The sequence below is a fragment of the Apodemus sylvaticus genome, chromosome X, assembly GCF_947179515.1.
Source record: "Apodemus sylvaticus chromosome X, mApoSyl1.1, whole genome shotgun sequence".
Lineage (NCBI taxonomy): Eukaryota > Metazoa > Chordata > Mammalia > Rodentia > Muridae > Apodemus > Apodemus sylvaticus.
The window spans coordinates 74,156,204-74,178,570 of NC_067495.1; the positions used below are offsets into that span (position 1 = coordinate 74,156,204).

At 37.0% G+C, this 22,367-nt stretch overlaps 1 pseudogene; it reads left to right on the plus strand.

Moving 5' to 3' along the window:
• Nucleotides 1-834: 834 nt before the first annotated feature.
• LOC127674555 (BRI3-binding protein-like) overlaps nt 835-22,367 on the plus strand; it is an 88,082-nt pseudogene continuing 66,549 nt past the window's right edge.

Sequence of the window (22,367 nt, forward strand, 5' to 3'; positions counted from 1 at the left end):
CATACTTGCCATACGATCCCACCCGGGCACCATTAGGGGAGGATCGTTCTCTACTAGAGCGAGGTTCTCTCTGTTTTGAAATTGATGGGGTAGGAGAATGCATCAAGCTCACAGGCCGAGCTTTAGGAATGTTTGACAAGCAGAGGAGGCTGAGTGAATCGGACCCAGGATACCTCTGACCCAGATAAAACAGTTACAAAACGGACCTTCTGGCAAGAGGCAATTTGGATCAATGGCACATTTCTATCACCCAATTTTCTAAACAAGGAGCGTCCTCGTCAACCCAGAATAGCTCTCCATTTTAGTTGGGAGGACGAAGGGTTAATCCCACCCTGGTCTGATTGTCAATCCTCTATTACTCATTGGGCAGACCAAGTTAGAACTTTTTCCTTTTCCCCCAATATGATGGTAGACCAAGAGGAGGAATTCGCTATGAAACAGGGACTCTTTATACAGGATTTTAGAATGCACCCTTTCCATAAGTGGGTACTTTGTGGAGTTAATGGCAGCTGTTCAGATCTTAATTCCTTGGCTTTTATCCAAGGAGGAGCTGCTGGAAAGGCCTCCTTTACTGGTGCTTCAAATTTTTTTCAGTTCTGGGGACTAAGTGCTGCTATCCCGGGAGAGGATGGAATTGTATGAATGTATACAAATTCTACCATAGAAATCACTGGGTTCAATAAAACCCTTGTGAATCAAAATGACTACCCACCTATCCCGGTATGCGTTTATCCCCCTTTCTTGTTTATTCTTTCAAATGAATCATTTGCAAAGTGTTCCAATGATTCTTGTTGGATGTCACAGTGTTGGGATTCAGAGTGGGCTACCCGTGCCATGGTAGCCAGGGTCCCACGGTGGATTCCTGTCCCCGTGGAAGTCTCTTCCACCCTATCCCTGTTCAGACAGAAAAGATACTTCGGTGTCACCACAGTCATTGTTGTGGCCATCTCCGTTATTGCAGTTGTTGCTACAGGTGCTGGGATTGCTATGGTAACCAAAGTTCAAACAGACAGAGCCCTGAACCAATTGTAGGCAAAAGTGGAGGATGCTGTCAACGTTCATACTTCCGCTAGTGCTCAGCTAAAGGGCGGGTTAATGATTGTTAACCAACGCCTTGATCTGGTGGAGGAAAGACTAGATATTCTTTTTCAACTTGCTCAATTGGGTTGTGAAAGAAAACTGGGTGCGCTTTGCATTACCAGTGTACAGTATGAAAATTTCACCCGCGCGGCAAATTTGTCTAGGCAATTGTCATTATATCTTGCAGGAAATTGGTCTGAAGGTTTTGATGAAACTCTTGAATCCTTGCGGGCAGCAGTGTTGGCTATCAATTCGACTCGAGTGGACCTGTCACTGACAGAGGGACTTTCTTCCTGGATCGCTTCAGCCTTTTCTTACTTTAAGGAGTGGGTGGGGGTGAGTTTATTTGGCGCAGCCTTATGCTTTGGATGCGTGTTCATGCTTTGGCTGGTCTGTAAACTCAGATCTCAACAAAAACGTGACAATGTTGTGATTGCTCAAGCACTTGCGGCTATTGAACAAGGCGCCTCCCCAGAGATCTGGTTATCCTTGCTAAAATAATCTTACAAGCACTGGACTACTCAGCTCTTGCACCCCTAGAAGCTAGACTCATTGCACAGGAATGAGTGAGTAAGTCTTTGACTCTGATGGATTGTCGGGTAAAACACCGCATAAGGGTTGCTCAGAGCTTTGAACACTCTTAGAAGACAAGTCGGATTGCATGAGGGTTGTGTGTCCAAGTATCCCTCCCCTAGGAAAAACGGCACGAGTGCAGGTCAGGACAATACTGGGAAAAGGAACCTAAGGGTCTTGTTCTGTACATGGCGCTCTTACTCATCTTACTAGGGATCCGACCTCTATCTTCGTCCATTACAGAGTGGCTTGCATTTTAATAAAACAATAAGGGCGAGGTGTGGAGAGCCGCGACAGTATTCGCCATTACAAGATGGCTCCAGCTTCCACTGTGCCAGCTCCGCTTTCTTGGTAAACAAGGTATCTGCGCATGTGCAAGAGTATCTTCGCGCCAAATCTCTGCCCATCCCTGGGCATTCAAATGAGGTGATGAGTGAACAGTCAATCAGGTGTGAGGTGATGAGTGAACAGCCAATCAGGTGTGTACACGCCACGCCAAGGGGTATATAAGCAGCACCCGTTCGGGGCTCGGGGTCTTCCTCTTCAAGATTGTAATAAACGCTTTGCTGCAGAAGGATCCTGGTGTCCGTGTGCATTCTTGCTGGTGAGACTATAGCGCGGGACATATATATATATATATATATATATATATATATATATATATATATATATATATATATATATATATGTATATATATAATATATGGAGAATAGAATAGTATAAGAAGTCTTTTTACAAGTATAATTAAAATTAGTTGGTGTAGAAGCGCTTTCATACCATGACAGCAAACATCTATTGCATTTATGAGAAAACTCTTTATACGCTTTCAGAAGGTCCCTCTACCTGTCTCCAGCCTCTTCAAATAAAATATTTCTAGAAATAGTATTGTGACCTTTTATTCATCTGAAACCTTTCATCATTTTATTTCAAGTGTTTTTCTAAGGCTTATATATGAATATTTGGATGACAATATATTCTTATAACTGAAAAACTCAATGGACTTTAAAATGCCAGAGTCTTCAGATAAATGGAACATTCCTTTTGTTAATATTAACATTTTCTATGGAATATGTTACCTTGTACAGGATGTTCAGCTGTATACACTTGAGTGGAAGTATTGAGTTTCTATTCAAAGGAGAATCTGAAATGTTCCATGCATGCAAGTATATGAAGCTTTGTCAAGGTTATAGAGCAGGAAATTGTCATTTTATATCATATGTTAAGCTATGTTACACAAAAATATATTATTAGAATGTTACTAATATGTACCCATATCATTATATCATTAATATTACCAAACACCATGAACCTTTGTCACCTTTCACTTGAAATTTACACACTAGCTGATTGCTTTTAATCATAAGTTATGTCTAAGTGACTGTAAGCTACTTGGATACATATAACATTTGGGGACATACTTAAAAAGAAGATGGGAGCTGGTAAGCTGATGCAGAAATTAAGAGCATTTACCACTACTTTTTCAGAAGGTAAGAGTTTGGTTCCCAATATCTACATTATTGTCTCAAATTATATTTCCAGCTCCAGGAGATCCAATACCATCTTCTGGCCTCTATAGACACTTGTATACATGATACATGTACACATTCTAACATAAACATGCACATAGATAAGAATGAGAATAAATCTAATAAAAAAGGAATGAAGGATGTAGAGAGAATATCTTGTGCATTGTATGGGTGAATTACCTGTCAATTAAAATGCCTAAGCCTCCTTATTTGAGTATTTTGCTACCCCTTGATTGGGGAACAGAGGGAGGGAAGAGGGCTTAGGGGACTTTCGGGGAAGGGGGAACCAGGAATGGGAAAGTCATTTGAAATGTAAATAAAGAATACATCTAAAAAGAAAAGGAGTGAAGCACCCATACTTTGCTCATCCTTCCTTCTTCTTGAGCTCCATGTGTTTTGTGAATTGTATTCTGAGACTGCCACACATGAGCATTCATCCCATATACAGTCACCAAATGCAGACACTATTGTGGATGCCAAGAAATGCATGCTGACAGGAGCCTGATATAGCTGTCTCCTGAGAGTCTCTGCCAGAGCCTGACATATACATAGATGGATGGTCTCAGCCACATATTGACCCGATCATGGGTTCCCCAATGGAGGAGTTAGAGAAAGGACTGAAGGAGCTGAAGAGTTTTGCAACCCTACAGAAAGAGCAGCAATATCAACCAACCAGAGCTCCCAGGGTCTGAAACACCAACCAAGGTGTGCACATGAAGGGATCCATGGCTCCAGCTGCATATGTAGCAGAGGATGGACTTGTCAGGCATCAATGTGAGAAGAGGCCCTGGGTCCTGTGAAGGCTCGATGCCCCAGTGTAGGAGAATGTGAGGGTGGAGAGGCAGGAGTGGGTAGGTGGTTAGGGGAACATCCTCATAGAAGCAGGAGGAGGGGAATGGGATAGGGGTTTCAGAGAGGAAATCGGGAAAGGGGATAACATTCAAAATGTAATAAATAAAATATCCAATTAAAAAAAGCCTAAGCCTATGACCTATGTATTGGTTGGTCAGGAAATATAGGTGGGACAACCAGGAGACAGGAGACAGCCATGTGGCAAAATGTAGATTAAAATAAATGGGTTTTTAAAATTATGGTTCTAGTCAGGGAAAAGCCTATCTATATAACCAGTGTATTTGTAAATATATTTTGACTCTATGTCATATTTCTGAAAGCATGGGGCTGAGGGTAGAACCAGGTCTAACTTCTATAGCAGGTAGTTTTATTATTCTTGAAACTGAAGCCTGACATGTATGAAAAAAATTTCAATACAAATTATGTTGTGTAGGTAGGGTAATAAACCATTGCCTTGAGTAGTAATTCATAATTCACATTTATAAAGTAGAAAAATTGCTATTCAATTGAGAAATGCAAAATTTTAGCTAAATTCCAGATCCACTGAATTGGTTTTTTTTTTGTTTGTTTTTTGTTTTTTCTTTTCATTTTAACAATATTCTAAATGAGTTTACACTTGCTAAAATATAAGTATGACTGTACAGGTGAATGGATTTATGTGGCTGAAAAAAATCATGTCAGTCTTTACTTCCAGAATACTAAAGTAAATGCCTCATAGTAACATCATGATTTATCCTTCAATATTATAGTCTTAGTCTTGTTGGTAGCCTCTATTTCTATATCTTGAGTGAATTCCAAAAATTTCACTCCTGAGACTTTTTAAACTTCTTTTAGAAAATGTTTGCCAGGGATCTTCTCCTTTTGTTTTTGTGTGGGATATTTTAGACAGTCTCAATTTGTAGCCCAGGCTGGCCTGGAACTCATCGTGGAGCTCAGTCTTGATTTAAACTCATACATTCCTCCTGCCTTAGCCCTAAAATTTCTGAGACTACAACATAAACCACAATGCCAGGCTATACAATATAGAAATAGTTTACTCACTGCGATATTCTTTAATCACATTGGTTTAAGGTTTACAGTTGAGCAAATTTGACTATTGAGTAGGCAGAATTATATTTAAGTACATACTTTTCTTTCTTTCTTTCTTTCTTTCTTTCTTTCTTTCTTTCTTTCTTTCTTTCTTTCTTTCTTTCTTTCTTTCTTTCTTTCTTTCTTTCTTTCTTTCTTTCTTCCTTCCTTCCTTCCTTCCTTCCTTCCTTTCTTCTTTCTTTCTTTCTTTCTTTCTTTCTTTCTTTCTTTCTTTCTTTCTTTCTTTCTTCCTTCCTTCCTTCCTTCCTTCCTTCCTTCCTTCCTTTCTTTCTTTCTTCCTTCCTTTCTTCTTTCTTTCTTTCTTTCTTTCTTTCTTTCTTTCTTTCTTTCTTTCTTTTCTTTCTTTCTTTCTTGCTATGTATCTATGTAGTTATCTCTATTATATATATATATATATATATATATATATATATATATATATATATATATATATATATATGTGAAATTTATCTATTAAATGCCACTCTGACTTTCAAGACTCTGTAAAATTAGTCAATGAACTTCAGGATATTAAACCAAAATGAGAATTTCTGCCCTTCCCAAATAACATAGTGTGATAGAATTTGTTCACATAATCTTTGTTACCATCTCTTCTTTATGTAAAACAGCCATATCATTTCACCTGACAAATGACATATGTTGAGGTTGAAATACTTAATCTGATGTTTTCACAATTTTCAAGTGACCTGATTACACTAAAAACACTCATTGCCACCACTAATTAACCTGTCAATATATATTTTGGGGGTTTATTTTATTGCATGGTTTTCAGAAAAAAAATTATATTTCACGTTCTTCACCCAATTCGTAGAGTATTTTCTATTACAGTGCATGATTATCTATAAGCGCAATAATTTGACATATTCATCTAATAAACTTCTACTGTGATTTAAATTCCATATATAAATTATACAATTACAATTACAACAAAAAGATCTTATATAAAGGCGTTAATTCAATTTTTAAAGTTGACAATTTAAAAATTGACATTTCTTGAGATGTATGAATTAAAACTTAAGTTTGAAGAGTGTGAGCAAATAAAAATGTAATTCTGAACTAAAGCACAGTTATGCTGCTCAGAAAAAATAAAGAGAATTAATTTGCATTTTAGTAATCAGTAATAGGGGTTATGAGGTGTCAATTATGTTCCACATATGACCTTTTTAAATTTCTAGGTAATGTACCTCAATTAATTGTCTGTGGCATCATAAAGAACCCTTTTCATTGCAGCATGACTATGAAAAGCAATAAAATTCTTTCTATGCAGCTGAAGTATGAAATGTACAACTGACCTTAGCACTTAGGAGTAGCTCACTGTGTTAATGTAGATTTTCTGTTGGCATAAATTTACCATTAAGTCAAAAGTATGAGCAGCTCAACTAACATTTTCTAACTAGTCACAGTGAGAGTTGTGAAGCCATAGAAATGGCCATACTTTTAAGTTGATATTATATTACCCACTGTGTTAATATATAATGAAAATTAATTTAGAATTATCTAGATATCACAATGAACTACACTAGAAATAGTTCTCTTAAAGTAACTTTAAATCTCATTAAAGGATTTTTAAATTGTCTCTGAAAGTTTCAAGTGCTATGAAAAAAGTAGAAAATATTTGCTTGTCATTCAGTTATTTATCCTAATATGTACAAATAAACTCATTTTCAATAAAGTAATAATAAAATGGGAAATTACCATTATTATAGGAGTATAAACATGTTTCTTCTAGCTGTTAAACAATGAGTAACAATGGAGAAAATAAATGCAACGTGTCATAACTTGGCTGGTATTAAGGATAAGATACCAGGTAAGCCAAAATTTATGATAATTTATTTCTGAGAAAAGAGGTTGAAAATAACACAGGATTTAATGGCAATAGTGATAATTTAGGATTATACTGAGCTGTCACATGTAGCTTCAGGAACTCTACTGCAAATGCATGAATACCATTTCTGTAAAGAAATTTACACAATCCATTATGCTTTATATGATTTAATTTATCACTATATGAGACTTTAATATGAATCAGCTCTCTATTTAATTTCTAGTAACTGACTTTGTGTTGATATTTCCTATCATATAATTAAAGGAAAAGTTATTAAAGATTAACCTGAACCAGTTTCTGTTCTAGAACTGACTTATCATTTATTAAAATCCCAGAATAAGTGATCTTTCCATTATGTCATCCTCTGAATTTTAGTGCTATTCTTTCCCTAAATAAAATAGGATTTTATTTTGGTATTCTCAAGAAAATATAGTACACAGGCACATGCATGCAAACAAATACATAGAAAGTTTTCATTTGTATAATGTAAGGTTTCTGTGTTCTTAGAAATCAAGGTTTTTAACTCAACATTTCAGTGATAGTGAATATAAACATTTTGTCTTATTTCCTATTTGCATCCCTTTCATTTTCTTCTCTTTCCATATTGCTCTGGATAGTGCACCTAGTACTATATTGAAAATGATTAGCACCGGGCATGGTGGCACACGCCTGTAATCACAGCACTTGGGAGGCAGAGGCAGGCAAATTTCTGAGTTCAAGGCCAGCCTGGCCTACAGAGTGAGTTCCAGGATAGCCATGGCTACAGAGAGAAACCCTGTCTTGAAAAACCACGAAAAAAGAAAGAAAATGATTAGCAATGGTGCACACACATATCTTGATCCCAAATTTCAATGGGATTTGATGTATTTAGAATAATGATCATTGTGAAAGTATCATATATTGCTTTCACAATGCTAAGGCATGTTCCTTCGAGTCCTACTCTAGGACTTTAATCATGAAAGCATACTTATGTTGCTCAAAAGATATTTCTTCATATATTGAGATGACCAAGTGTTTATTTTTCTTCAAACCCATTTATATTATTTAGTGAATTTATTGTCTTACATAAATTGAATAATCCTTGAATATTTGGGATGAAGTTATTCTGATCATGTTTTATGATGCTGTCATCAGCTTGCAAATATTTAAGATATTTTTATCTATATTTATCAATAATATTGGCCTGTTGTTTTTATATATTTTGTTTTTAACTGGTGTTGATATTAGAATTATGTGGCTTCATAGAAGGAATTTGAAAGTGCTCCTTATGTTTTATTTTTTACAATAATATAAAAAGTATTAATTGCAGATCTTCATTCAAAGTCTGGTAGAATTCTGAAAGGAATTTTATAGTTCGTTATGTATGTTTAAATAAGTTTAGTTATATAAATAAATGTTCTTAAGCACATTGAAATACCTAAACACTGAATTTGCTTAAGGGACATATTTACAAATTCTAGAGAAGCTTTGTTCTCAAAATGAAATTAGCATTTTCTCCAATAAAAATGATGATGAAAATAAAAAAAAAATGCATCTCCTATCTTTTGTTATTCCAGTCCTGAAATATTTTACAGACTTAAAGGAATTGCATGAGTAAAATAGTTTTAAAAAGCTTTTATTTACTATCATTTTCAGAAAATCTAGATTATAGATATGTAGAATTGCCTGCTAAATCAATTCTGTGTTTGATCTTCCAGAAGCAATAATAAATTAATAGTGTCCTATAAATCTGGTCAAAATTCTACTATGTCTGGGAAGGTCGTAGGCTTTTCAGAGGAATTTACTACAACATTTTGCTAAATGAAAATAGTTCAAACTTGCATCTAAATATTTATGTCTGTACCTTTAGATTAGTACTAATCTTACCACTTAATATTGAAGCTTCTATTTATAATTGACTGAGCTTAATGTAGAGAATCATTATTGGTTACATGGGTGAGGAATAATTTTGTATTTGACTTTAAACAAGACATCTGTAGCCCAGAGAACATTGCACAAAGGGGGCAGAGAGCATGTAAGAACTAAAGTTTATAGAGGAGTCCTAGGAAAGACTGTATTGTGAGTATAACATGGCCTTTTACATTATGAGTGTAGAGCAGCTGAGGTTACTTTCCAAAGGCCTGAACAATAAAAAGACATGAAAGTAGGAGTGGGACTACATGGGAAGAAGGATAACAGCAAAAGTGTGAGGGAGACCAAAGAAGATGATGGGGTGCAAAAATAAGCCAGAGGAGATGTGGCAAAAATTTAATTTACTAAGAATGTTTGAAAGAATCATATGGAAATCTACTATTTTATAAGCTTCATATATGTGTGTGTGTGTGTTATGGCTACTCTATATGGGGAATTTGTTTCTTGAAGCCAGAGGTTTTCAAATACAAAACCCAAAACAAATTGTGGTATATTTTTCCTTCACTTGATCATCACAGATGTCCTAGATTTCACCAAACAATAAATAATTTAATTGACAACCCAAAGCTATTACTATATAGGGATCATAAATTCAACTCCCAGAGTTATTAAAAACAAAATAATGAGTTATAAAAAATAAATCAATGAATCTGGCGGTGGTGGCTCATGCCTGTAATCTCAGCACTTTAGGAGGCAGAGGCAAGCATATTTCTGAGTTCGAGGCCAGCTTGGTCTACAGAGTAAGTTCCAGGACAGCTAGGGCTTCCAAAAAGCAAAAACAAAACAAAACAAACAAACAAACAAACAAAAACCAATGAAGCCTATAAAGTAACTTTTACTCACCTAATGTAATTGTTTTCTTGGAGGCTTACTGTTGACTAAACTCACTATTTCTATTTTTTTTCTAAACTCTGGATGGCTGGTCCAACTCAGCTGTTCTGGCTCAAACACCTAAGATGATTGATTCCATTTGCCTTTTTTTTAGCTTCTCGCTGAATTGCTCCGCTTGGTCTCAAACTAACTCTGGGAATTTGCTCTAATTCTCTGGATTCTTCTTATTTTTTGTCTTTGACCACCTCTGCTGACTTTCAATGAACTGCACAAACTCAAGAATCACCTCAACTGCACTGTAATGCACTCACTGCGCTTTTAAATAGCTTCTCTTTCCTGTGTGGTACTCATGAGGATTGGGCATATCCTATCTCTGACTAATTCTGTCAAATATTTCTCTGATTTGTTACTTTGCTCCTCAGTTAGATGTCATTTTTAAACATGGGTGCTTCCTTCTACAAATTAGTTTTACCTTAGCAGTGTGTACTAAGGCTGTGACTGTATTCTACTCAGAGGGATTAAAGGTGTGTGTTGTATCTGCATTCTATCTGAATCACACAGACTTTGGGTGTGATCCCTTATGAGAGCAGCCATGTTTCTGAGTTAAAATTTCTCTACAGAGATCCTGCAATTGGAAGTATTTGTGGAGATGGGAATGGATCTTGGAGGAGTTAGAGAAGAGTTGCATGCAAATATGACCAAAATACATTGCATGATGGTCTCACATAATTAACAAATATATTGTATTTTAAATGATTAATTGGAACTGCTAATTAAATCAAGTGCACTACAAGACTTATATCAAAATAATTTGAATAGTTATTGAAGAAATTAAAATTTAACTAGGCATTATTCATTTTTATTTGTTTCCTAAGAGCAAATTTAATAGCATTATATTCTTGTTTGTATAATACATTAAGCACTTTAAAAAGTAATTTAACACATTATTTAAATAAATGAAATCCTATAATAATCCATACAGCATTCTGTGTATTGTACATTGCTTGTAATGTACAGTAAATGAAACTTAGTTAAGTTAAATCATGTATCAAAAGTTGTACATCTGGAGTCATCTATGAAGTATCTGAGTTTAAATGCTTTGAATTAAGTTACCTGGGGCTCTGTGAATAATCATTTCCTCAAGAATGTCTTAAACTTAACCACTGAGGTGGAGAGATGGCTCAGTGGTTAAGTTTAAGACATTCTTGAGGAAATGATTACTTTCGGGGAGGGGGGGGCTAGAAAAGGGGAAAGCATTTGAAATATAAATAAATTATATCGAATAAAAAAAAAGAACGGAAAAAAAAAGAATGTCTTAAACTTAATAAATTTCTTTTTTATTATATTTAAAACAAAATTTAAATTTAAATATATTCTAAACACATTCCCCCAAACACACAAACCAAATTTTTCTAGTTCGTTTCCCTCTTCTTAACCATTCAACTCTAAGTTCTTTCTCAAAACACAAAAACCCAGTGCAACAACAACAAAAAACTTTTTCCAAAACAAGAAAACAAAATAACATGCAAGTGGATAAAAAATAGAAACCAAAACTAAAATACATAAACTTAACAAAATAAAGCTCAGAATAAAACTGCAGAGGCGATCATACATTGGATTTATTTTCCCTCTCCCAGCTGGTGTAAGTGAAATTTTGTTCTTAACCTTTGCTTTAGTGGCTAGGTTTCCATTCATTTATACATTCATTAAAAAGGGGGGAGGAAAAGTTGAAATATAATTAAAACAAAATAAATCTATCTTGTTAAAATAGGACATGACAAACCAACAGAAGTAAGAGCCCCAATGAAGACATAAGAAACATTCCCACTAGTATAAAGACCTGGAAATCACATAAAACACTAAGCTAGAAGCCACAATATATAAGCTGACGACCTGGTGCAGGCCAGTGCAAGCCTTGTGTATGCTGCTTCAGTGTCTGTGAATTCATATGAGCTTTGGTCATGTTGATCTACAGGTCATTATTTTTGTAGTCTCTTTCACACCCGTGGCTCTTACACTCTTTCTGTCTCTCAACAGAATAGATAAAATGTGGTACATTTATGAAATAGAACATTGCACAGCCTTTAAAAATGACATCATGAAATTTGTAGACAAATTGAACAAAAAAGAAATCACACTAAATGATGTATCCCAGAAACAGAAATACTAATATGGTATGTATTTGCTTATATGTGAATATTAGCTGTTAAGTCAATGATAACCAAGCTACAAATCACAGAATCACAGAAGGCAGTGAGTAAGGGACTGGAGGGAAGAGAGAGTTCTCCTTTGGGAAGGGAAACAGAATAGATAATTATGGATAGATGGGGGACTGGAATGGAATGATAAGTATGAGGGGTTGAGGGAGTAATATGCAGAGAGACAGCTAAAATTATGTGCATTTGAGGGATAGTGTGGAAACTCAATACATTAGAAACGTCCTCAAATACATAAATATATGAAGATAATCTAAATGAACCTCCCAAATAATGGAGATAGACAGAGTCCCAACTGGCCATCTCTTGTCTGTACCAGGACTTAGCTATATATAATTGAGTTGCCCAAAGGGGCTACACTGGAACCCCCAAACAACCCAGGCCGGTGTGCCAACTACGGTTGCTTCTTCAGAAACTGATAACAAGGCTCAATTGCTGAAGACAACACCCAAATAACTCATTGACCATGGCAATGTCAAGCTGGTGCCTAGATAGATCCTTCATCCCTATATTGTTTCAATATCTTTGTAAAGGAAGATACTCAGCAGGATAAGGAAAGAGAAAAGTAAACACCAAGCCAGCCATGACAGTCACAAATTCTTTATGTACAATAGTGTGCTGCCTACAAAATATGCAGAGGCAATGGTGACAGAAAGCTGGTAGGAGTAACCAACCAATAACTGATTTGGCTAAAGGCCTAGTCCACCATATGGATTATAGAAAACACTACTTGAGTGACAAAGAAAATGAGACTAAATATCCTAAGGTCCTAGGGTAAAGCCTATAGTTCCCTTTTAGCTAGAAAAAAAAACAGATCTAAGTCTATGATTTATATATAAAAGTTTATTTATAATTCCAGTATTGCTTATTTCTAGGTATAGCATAATCTTTGAGGATTGATTACTCATCCCTGATTTTTTCTTTTTTTTTTCTATACGATATATTTTTTATTTATATTTCAAATCATTTTCCCTTTTCTGGCTTCCCACTCTCTGAAAGTCCCATAAGCCCTCTTCCCTCCCCCGAATCCCCCATCCGCCCCTTCCCATTTCCCTGTTCTGGTTTTGCCCTATCCTGCTACACTGAGTCTTTCCATAACCAGGGGCCACTCCTCCGTTCTTCTTGGATATCATTTGATGTGTGGATTATGTTTTGGGTATTCCAAGTTTCTAGGCTAATATCCACTTATTAGTGAGTGCATACCATGACTGATCTTTCAAGACTGGGTTACCTCACTTAGTATGATGTTCTCCAGCTCCATCCATTTGTCTAAGAATTTCATGAATTCATTGTTTCTAATAGCTGAATAGTACTCCATTTTGTATATATACCACATTTTTTGTATCCATTTCTCCATTGAGGGATACTTGTGTTTTTCCCAGCTTCTGGCTATTATAAATAGGACTGCTATGAACATAGTGGAGCATGTGTCCTTATTGCATGCTGGGGAATCCTCTGGGTATATTCCCAGGAGTGGTATAGCAGGGTCATCAGGAAATGTCATGTCCAGTTTTCTGAGGAACTGCCAGACTGATTTCCAGAGTGGTTGTACCAATTTGCAACCCCACCAGCTGTGGAGGAGTGTTCCTCTTTCTCCACATCCTCGCCAACACCTGCTGTCTCCTGAGTTTTTAACCTTATCCATTCTGACTGGTGTGAGGTGAAATCTCAGGGTTGTTTTGATTTGCATTTCCCTAATGACTAATGATGTTGATGCTGAATTTTGTCGAATGCTTTTTTCAGCATCTAATGAAAAGACCATGTGTGTTTTTTTTCTTTGAGTTTGTTTATGTCGTGGATTGCATTGATGGATTTCCATATATTGAACCAACCCTGCATCCCTGGAGTAAAACCTACTTGATGATAGTGGATGATCATTTTGATGTGTTTTTGGATTCGGTTAGCAAGAATTTTATAGAGTATTTTTGCATGGTTGTTCATAAGGGAAATTGGTCTGAAGTTCTCTTTCTTTGTTGGATCTTTGTGTGGTTTTGGTATAAGCATAATTGTAGCTTCATAGAAGGAATTGGGTAGTGTTCCTTCTGTTTCTATTTTGTGGAATAGTTTGAAGAGTATTGGTGTTAGGTCTTCTTTGAAGGTCTGATAGAATTCTGCACTGAAGCCATCTGGTCCTGTGATTTTTTTTTTTTTTTTTTTTGGTTGGAAGGCTTTCTACTACCCCTTCTATTTCTTTAGGGGTTATGGGACTGTTTAGATGAAATATTTGGTCCTGATTTAATTTTGGTATTTGGTATCTGCCTAGGAAATTGTCCATTTCCTCCAGATTCTCCAGTTGTGTTGAGTATAGGCTTTTGTAGCAAGATCTGATGATTTTTTTTTTTAATTTCCTCAGTTTCTGTTGTTATATCCCCCTTTTCATTTCTAATTTTGTTAATTTGGATACTTTCTCTGTGCCCTTTAGTCAGTCTCCTAAGGGTCTATCTTTCTTGTTGATTTTCTCAAAAAAAAAAAAAACAGCTTCTGGATTCATTGATTCCTTGTATGGTTCTCTTTGTTTCCACTTGACTGATTTCAGCCCTGAGTTTGATGATTTCCTGTCTTCTACTCCTCCTGGGTGAATTTGCTCCTTTTTGTTCCAGGGCTTTCAGGTGTGTCGTTAAGCTGCTGATATATGCTCCCTCCATTTTCTTTTTGGAGGTACTCAGGGCTTTGAGTTTTCCTCTTAGCACTGCTTTCATTGTGTCCCAAAGATTTGGGTATGTTGTGCCTTCATTTTCATTAAATTCTAAAAAGTCTCTGATTTCTTTCTTTCTTTGGCCAAGGTGTCATTGAGTAAATTATTGTTCAGTCTCCAAATGTATGTGGGCTTTCTGTTGTTTTTGTTGCCATTGAAGACCACTCTTACTCCATAGTGATCCAATAGGTGGCATGGGATTAGTTCGATCTTCTTATATGTGTTGAGGTCTGTCTTGTGACCCATTATATGGTTGATTTTGGAGAAGGTACCATGAGGTGCTGAGAAAAAGGTATATTCTTTTATTTTAGGGTGAAATGTTCTATAAATATCAGTCAAGTCCAATTGGTCCAAGTTTCAATTAGTTTTATTGTGTTCCTGTTTAGTTTGTTTTCCTGATCGGTCCATTGAGGAGAGTGGAGTGTTAAAATCACCCACAATTATTGTGTTGGGTGAAATGTGTGCTTTGACCTTTAGTAAAGTTTCTTTTATGAATGAGAGTGCCCTTGCATTTGGTGCATAGATGTTAAGAATTGAAAGTTCTTCTTGGTGGATTTTTCCATTGACCAGCAAAAAGTGTCCTTCTGTATCTCTTTTGATGACTTTAGGTTGAAAGTCAATTTTATGTGATATTAGAATGGCTACTCTGGCTCATTTCCTGAGACCATTGTCTTGTAAATTTGTCTTCCAGCCTTTTACTCTTAGGTAGTTTTTGTCTTTGACAATGAGGTGTGTTTCCTGTATGCAGCAAAATGTAGGGTCCTGTTTCCTTATCCAGTCTGTGGACACCCTATTGGGGAGTTGAGTCCATTGATGTTAAGAGATATTAAAGAGTAGTGATTATTACTTCCTGTCATTTTCGATGTTATTTTTATATTTGAGTGGTTATCTTCTTTTGGATTTGATGAAAGAAGGTAACTATCTTACTTTTTCCAGGGTGTCATTTCTGTCTTCATATTGGAGTTTTCCTCCTATTATTCTTTGTAGAGCTGGGTTTGTAGAAAGATATTGTGTAAATTTGGTTTTGTCATGGAATATCTTGCTTTCTCTCCAGCTATTGTGATTGAGAGTTTTGCTGGGTATAGTAGTCTTGGCTGACATTTTTGTTCTCTTAGAGTCTGCATGAGATCTGCCCAGGATCTTCTAGCTTTCATGGTCTCTGGTGAGATGCCTGGTATGATTCTGATAGGTCTTCCTTTATATGTTACTTGGCCTATTTCTCGTACTGCCTTTAATATTCTTTCTTTGTTTAGTACATTTGGAGTTTTGATTATTATGTGACAGGAGGTATTTCTGCTCAGGTCCATTCTGTTTGGAGTTCTGTAGGCTTCTTGTATATTCATGGGCATCTTTCTCTTTAAGTTGGGAAAGTTTTCTTCCATAATTTTGTTGAAGATGTTTGCTGGCCCTTTCAGCTGTAAATCTTCACTCGCATCTATACCTATAATCCTTAGGTTTGGTCTTCTCATTGTGTCCTGAATTTCCTGGATGTTCTGGGATACAAGCTTTTTGCATTTTGCATTTTCTTTGACTGTTGAGTCAATGGTTTCTATGGAATCTTCGGCATCTGAGATTCTGTCTCCCATCTCTTGTATTCTGTTGTTGATATTTGCATCTATAGCCCCTGATTTCTTCTCAAGGTTTTCAATCTCCAACGTTGTCTCTCTTTGTGATTTCTTAGTTGTTTCTACATCTGATTTTTAGATCCTGGATGGTTTTGCTTAGATCCTTCACTTGCTTGTTTGTGTTTTCCTGTAATTCTTTAAGAGATTTATGTGTTTCCTCTTTCATGACTTCTGCTGTTTGATTCACTTTCTCCTGCATTTCTTTAAGGTTTTTTTTTTTTTTTTTTTTGACTTTCAGGTTTTGGCTTTAATAATTATTTGACTTTACATTCTATAATTTTAAAGGAGGTTACCTTTTTCTAGTAACTCACATTCTCTTCCAAATATTTGTCATTTCATAGGTCTGAATTTCCCATATTTGTGATTTTTTTATTTTTTATTCAATATAATTTATTTACATTTCAAATGATTTCCCTTTTCTAGCCCCCCCCCACTCCCCGAAAGTCCCATAAGCCCCCTTCTCTTCCCCTGTCCTCCCACCCACCTCTTCCCACTTCCCCGTTCTGGTTTTGTCGAATACTGTTTCACTGAGTCTTTCCAGAACCAGGGGCCACTCATCCTTTCTTCTTGTACCTCATTTGATGTGTGGATTATGTTTTGGGTGTTCCAGTTTTCTAGGTTAATATCCACTTATTAGTGAGTGCATACCATGATTCAAGTTTTGAGTTTGGGTTACCTCACTTAGTATGATATTGTCTAGCTGCATCCATTTGCCTAGGAATTTCATGAATTCATTGTTTCTAATGGCTGAATAGTACTCCATTGTGTAGATATACCACATTTTTTGCATCCACTCTTCTGTTGAGGGATACCTGGGTTCTTTCCAGCATCTGGCAATTATAAATAGGGCTGCTATGAAAATAGTAGAACATGTACCTTATTACATGGTGAGGAGACTTCTGGGTATATGCCCAGGAGTGGTATAGCAGGTTCTTCTGGAAGTGAGGTGCCCAGTTTTCGGAGGAACTGCCAGACTGCTTTCCAGAGTGGTTGTACCAATTTGCAACCCCACCAGCAGTGGAGGAGTGTTCCTCTTTCTCCACACCCTCTCCAACACCTGCTGTCTCCTGAATTTTTAATCTTAGCCATTCAGACTGGTGTAAGATGAAATCTTAGGGTTGTTTTGATTTGCATTTCTCTAATGACTAATGAAGTTGAGCATTTTTTAAGATGCTTCTCCGCCATCCGAAGTTCTTCAGGTGAGAATTCTTTGTTTAACTCTGTACCCCATTTTTTAATAGGGTTGTTTGGTTTTCTGGAGTCTAACTTCTTGAGTTCTTTATATATATTGGATATTAGCCCTCTATCTGATGTAGGATTGGTGAAGATCTTTTTCCAATTTGTTAGTTGCCGATTTGTCCTCTTGATGGTGTCCTTTGCCTTACAGAAACTTTGTAATTTTATGAGGTCCCATTTGTCAATTCTTGCTCTTAGAGCATAAGCTATTGGTGTTCTGTTCAGGAACTTTCCCCCTGTACACATGTGCTCAAGGGTCTTCCCCAGTTTCTTTTCTATTAGCTTCAGAGTGTCTGGCTTTATGTGGAGGTCCTTGATCCATTTGGATTTGAGCTTAGTACAAGGAGACAAGGATGGATCAATTCGCATTCTTCTGCATGCTGACCTGCAGTTGAACCAGCACCATTTGTTGAAAAGGCTATCTTTTTTCCATTGGATGTTTTCAGCCTCTTTGTTGAGGGTCAAGTGGCCATAGGTGTGTGGGTTCATTTCTGGATCTTCAATCCTGTTCCATTGATCCTCCTGCCTGTCACTGTACCAATACCATGCAGTTTTTAACACTATTGCTCTGTAGTATTGCTTGAGGTCAGGGATACTGATTCCCCCAGATTTTCTTTTGTTGCTGAGAATAGTTTTAGCTATCCTGGGTTTTTTGTTGTTCCAGATGAATTTGATAATTGCTCTTTCTAACTCTGTGAAGAATTGAGTTGGGATTTTGATGGGTATTGCATTGAATCTGTATAGTGCTTTAGGCAAAATGACCATTTTAACTATATTGATTCTACCAATCCATGAGCATGGGAGGTTTTCCCATTTTTTGAGGTCTTCTTCCATTTCCTTCTTCAGAGTCTTGAAATTCTTGTCATACAGATCTTTCACATGTTTGGTAAGAGTCACCCCAAGATACTTTATACTGTTTGTGGCTATTGTGAAGGGGGTCATTTCCCTAATTTCTTTCTCAGCCTGCTTATCCTTTGAGTATAGGAAGGCCACTGATTTGCTTGAGTTGATTTTATAACCTGCCACTTTGCTGAAGTTGTTTATCAGCTGTAGGAGCTCTCTAGTGGAGTTCTTTGGCTCACTTAGGTAGACGATCATGTCGTCTGCAAATAATGATAGTTTGACTTCTTCCTTTCCAATTTGTATCCCTTTGACCTCCTTATGCTGTCGAATTGCCCGAGCTACTACCTCAAGTACAATATTGAAAAGATAAGGAGAAAGGGGGCAGCCTTGTCTGGTCCCTGATTTCAGTGGGATTGCTTCAAGTTTCTCTCCATTTAGTTTGATGCTGGCTACCGGTTTGCTGTATATTGCTTTTACTATGTTTAGGTATGGGCCTTGAATTCCTGTTCTCTCCAAGACTTTAAGCATGAAAGGATGCTGAATTTTGTCAAATGCTTTTTCAGCATCCAATGAAATGACCATGTGGTTTTGTTCTTTGAGTTTGTTTATGTAGTGGATTGTATTGATGGATTTCCGTATATTGAACCAACCCTGCATTCCCGGGATAAAGCCTACTTGATCATGGTGGATGATCGTTTTGATGTGTTCTTGGATTCGGTTGGCAAGAATTTTATTGAGTATTTTTGCATCGATGTTCATAAGGGAAATTGGTCTGAAGTTCTCTTTCTTTGTTGGATCTTTTTGTGGCTTTGGTATCAGCGTAATTGTGGCTTCGTAGAAGGAATTGGGGAGTGTTCCTTCTGTTTCTATTTTGTGGAATAGTTTGAAGAGTATTGGTGTTAACTCTTCTTTGAAGGTCTGGTAGAATTCTGCACTGAAGCCATCTGGTCCTGTGCTTTTTTTGGTTGGAAGACTTTCTATGACTCCTTCTATTTCTTTAGGCATTATGGGACTGTTTAGATGGTCTAGTTGGTCCTTATTTAATTTTGGTATTTGGTATATGTCAAGGAAATTGTCCATTTCCTCCAGATTCTCCAGTTGTGTTGAGTACAGGCTCTTGTAGTGGGATCTGATGATTCTTTGGATTTCCTCAATTTCCGTTGTTATATCTCCCTTTTCATTTCTAAGTTTGTTAATTTGGATACTTTCTCTGTGCCCTTTGGTCAGTCTGGCTAAGGGTTTATCTATCTTGTTGATTTTCTCAAAGAACCAGCTCCTGGTTTTGTTGATTTTTTGTATGGTTCTCTTTGTTTCTATTTGATTGGTTTCGGCCCTGAGTTTGATGATTTCCTGACTTCTACTCCTCCTGGGCGAAATAGCTTCTTTTTGTTCTAGGGCTTTCAGGTGTGTCATTAAGCTGGTAATGTATGCTCTCTCCATTTTCTTTTTGGGGGCACTCAGGACTATGAGTTTTCCTCTTAGCACTGCTTTCATTGTGTCCCATAGATTTGGGTATGTTGTGTTTTCATTTTCATTGTGTTCTAAAAAGTCTTTAATTTCTTTCTTTATTTCTTCCTTGACCAAGATATCATTGAGTAGAGTATTGTTCAGTTTCCACGTGTATGTGGGTTTTCTGTTGTTTCTGTTGCTATTGAAGACCACTTTTACTCCATAGTGATCAGATAGGAGGCATGGGATTAGTTCTATATTCTTATATTTGTTGAGGTCTGTCTTGTGACCAATTATATAGTCGATTTTGGAGAAGGTACCATGAGGTGCTGAGAAAAAGGTATATTCTTTTGTTTTAGGATAGAATGTTCTATATCTGTTAAATCTAATTGGTCCAAAGCTTCAATTAGTTTCATTGTGTCCCTGTTTAGTTTCTGTTTTCCCGATCGGTCCATTGAGGAAAGTGCAGTGTTGAAGTCACCCACAATTATTGTGTTAGGTACAATGTGTGCTTTTAGTTTTAATAAAGTTTCTTTTACGAAAGAGGGTGCCCTTGAATTTGGGGCATAGATGTTCAGTATGACAGTTCATCTTTTTGTATTTTTCCTTTGACCAGCAAGAAGTGTCCCTCAGGGTCTCTTTTGATGACTTTGGGTTAAAAGTCAATTTTATCTGATATTAAAATGGCTACTCCAGCTTGTTTCCTGAGACCATTTGCTTGTAAAATTGTCTTCCAGCCTTTTACTCTAAGGTAGTGTTTGTCTTTGACCCTGAGGTGTGTTTCCTGTAAGCAGCAAAATGTAGGGTCCTGTTTACGTATCCAGTCAGTTAGTCTGTGTCATTTTATTGGGGCATTAAGTCCATTGATGTTAAGAGATATTAAGGAATAGTGATTGTTACTTCCTATCATTTTTTGACGTTATTTTTTAAATTTGAATGCTTAACTTCTTTTGGGTTTGATGAAAGGTTACTATCTTGCTTTTTCCAGGGTGAAGTTTCCCTCCTTGTATTTGTGTTGTCCTCCTATTATCCTTTTTAGGACAGGGTTTGTGGATAGATATTGGGTAAACTTGGTTTTGTCATGAAATATCTTAGTTTCTCCATCTATGGTGATTGAGAGTTTTGCTGGATATAGTAGTTTTGGTTGGCATTTGTGTTCTCTTAGAGTCTGCATGAGATCTGCCCAGGACCTTCTAGCCTTCATAGTCTCAGGTGAAAAGTCTGCTGTGATTCTGATAGGTCTTCCTTTATATGTTACTTGGCCTTTTTTTCTTAGTGCCTTTAGTATTCTTTCTTTGTTTAGAACATTTGGTGTTTTGATTATTATGTGACAGGAAGTATTTCTGTTCTGGTCCAGTCTGTTTGGAGTTCTGTAGGTTTCTTGTATATTCATGGGCATCTCTCTCTTTAGGTTAGGGAAGTTTTCTTCCATAATTTTATTGAAGATATTTTCTGGCCCTTTAAGTTGTAAATCTTCACTCTCATCTATGCCTATAATCCTTAGGTTTGGTCTTCTCATTGTGTCCTGGATTTCCTGGATATTTTGGGTTACAAGCTTTTTGCATTTTGCATTTTCTTTAACTGTTGAGTCCATGGTTTCTATGGAATCTTCAGCATCTGAGTTTCTTTCTTCTATCTCTTGTATTCTGTTGTTGATATTTGCATCTCTGTCCCCTGATTTCTTCCCAAGGCTTTCTATCTCCAAAGTTGTCTCCCTTTGAGTTTTCTTAGTTGTTTCTACTTCTGATTTTAGATCCTGGATGGTTTTGCTTAGCTCCTTCACTTGCTTGTTTGTGCTTTCCTGTAATTCTTTAAGAGATTTTTGTGTTTCCTCTTTCATGAGCTCAGCCTGTTGACCAAAGTTCTCCTGTATTTCTTTAAGAGATTTTTGTGTTTCGTCTTTCATGACCTCAGCCTGTTGACCAAAGTTCTCCTGTATTTCTTTAAGTGTTTTTTGCATTTCCTCCTTGTTGGCTTTTGTATTCTCCTGGATTTCTTTCAATGATTTTTGTGTTTCCCTTGCAAGGGCTTCTAACTTTTGATCCATTTTCTCCTGAATTTCTTTAAGTATGTCCTTCATGTGTTCCTGTACCAGCATCATGACCAGTGATTTTAAATCCAAATCTTGTTTTACTGGTGTGATGGGTTATCCAGGACATGTTGGTAGAGGAGTATTGGGTTCAGATGTTGCCATATTGCCTTGATTTCTGTTAGTGACGTTCCTGCGTTTGCCTTTTGCCATCTAGTTCTCACTGGTGTTAGTTTGTCTTGTCAGTGCTGGACTCACCAGTGCAAGCTGCCCCTTCCCAGTTGGCCTCTGGTGCACAGCTTACCTCCTGCACTGCTTGTAGACAGGGTGCTGCTGCCCAGGCTGTTCAGATCCCGATGCAGGCACCCGAAGGCTCCCGCTGGGGCCCACTGGATTCACTGGAGCACACTGACTTCTCCCAGCTGGCCGCCTGGAACCCAGCTAGCCTCTTGCAGGACTTGGAGATGTGGTGCTGCCGCCCAGGCTGATCTCAGTCTGTCCGATCCCTGGAGTCCGAAACCAACATGGATGTACCTCTCCTGACTGGTGGGAGGCCGAGTTCTGAAGTGGCTTCCATGCAGGAAAG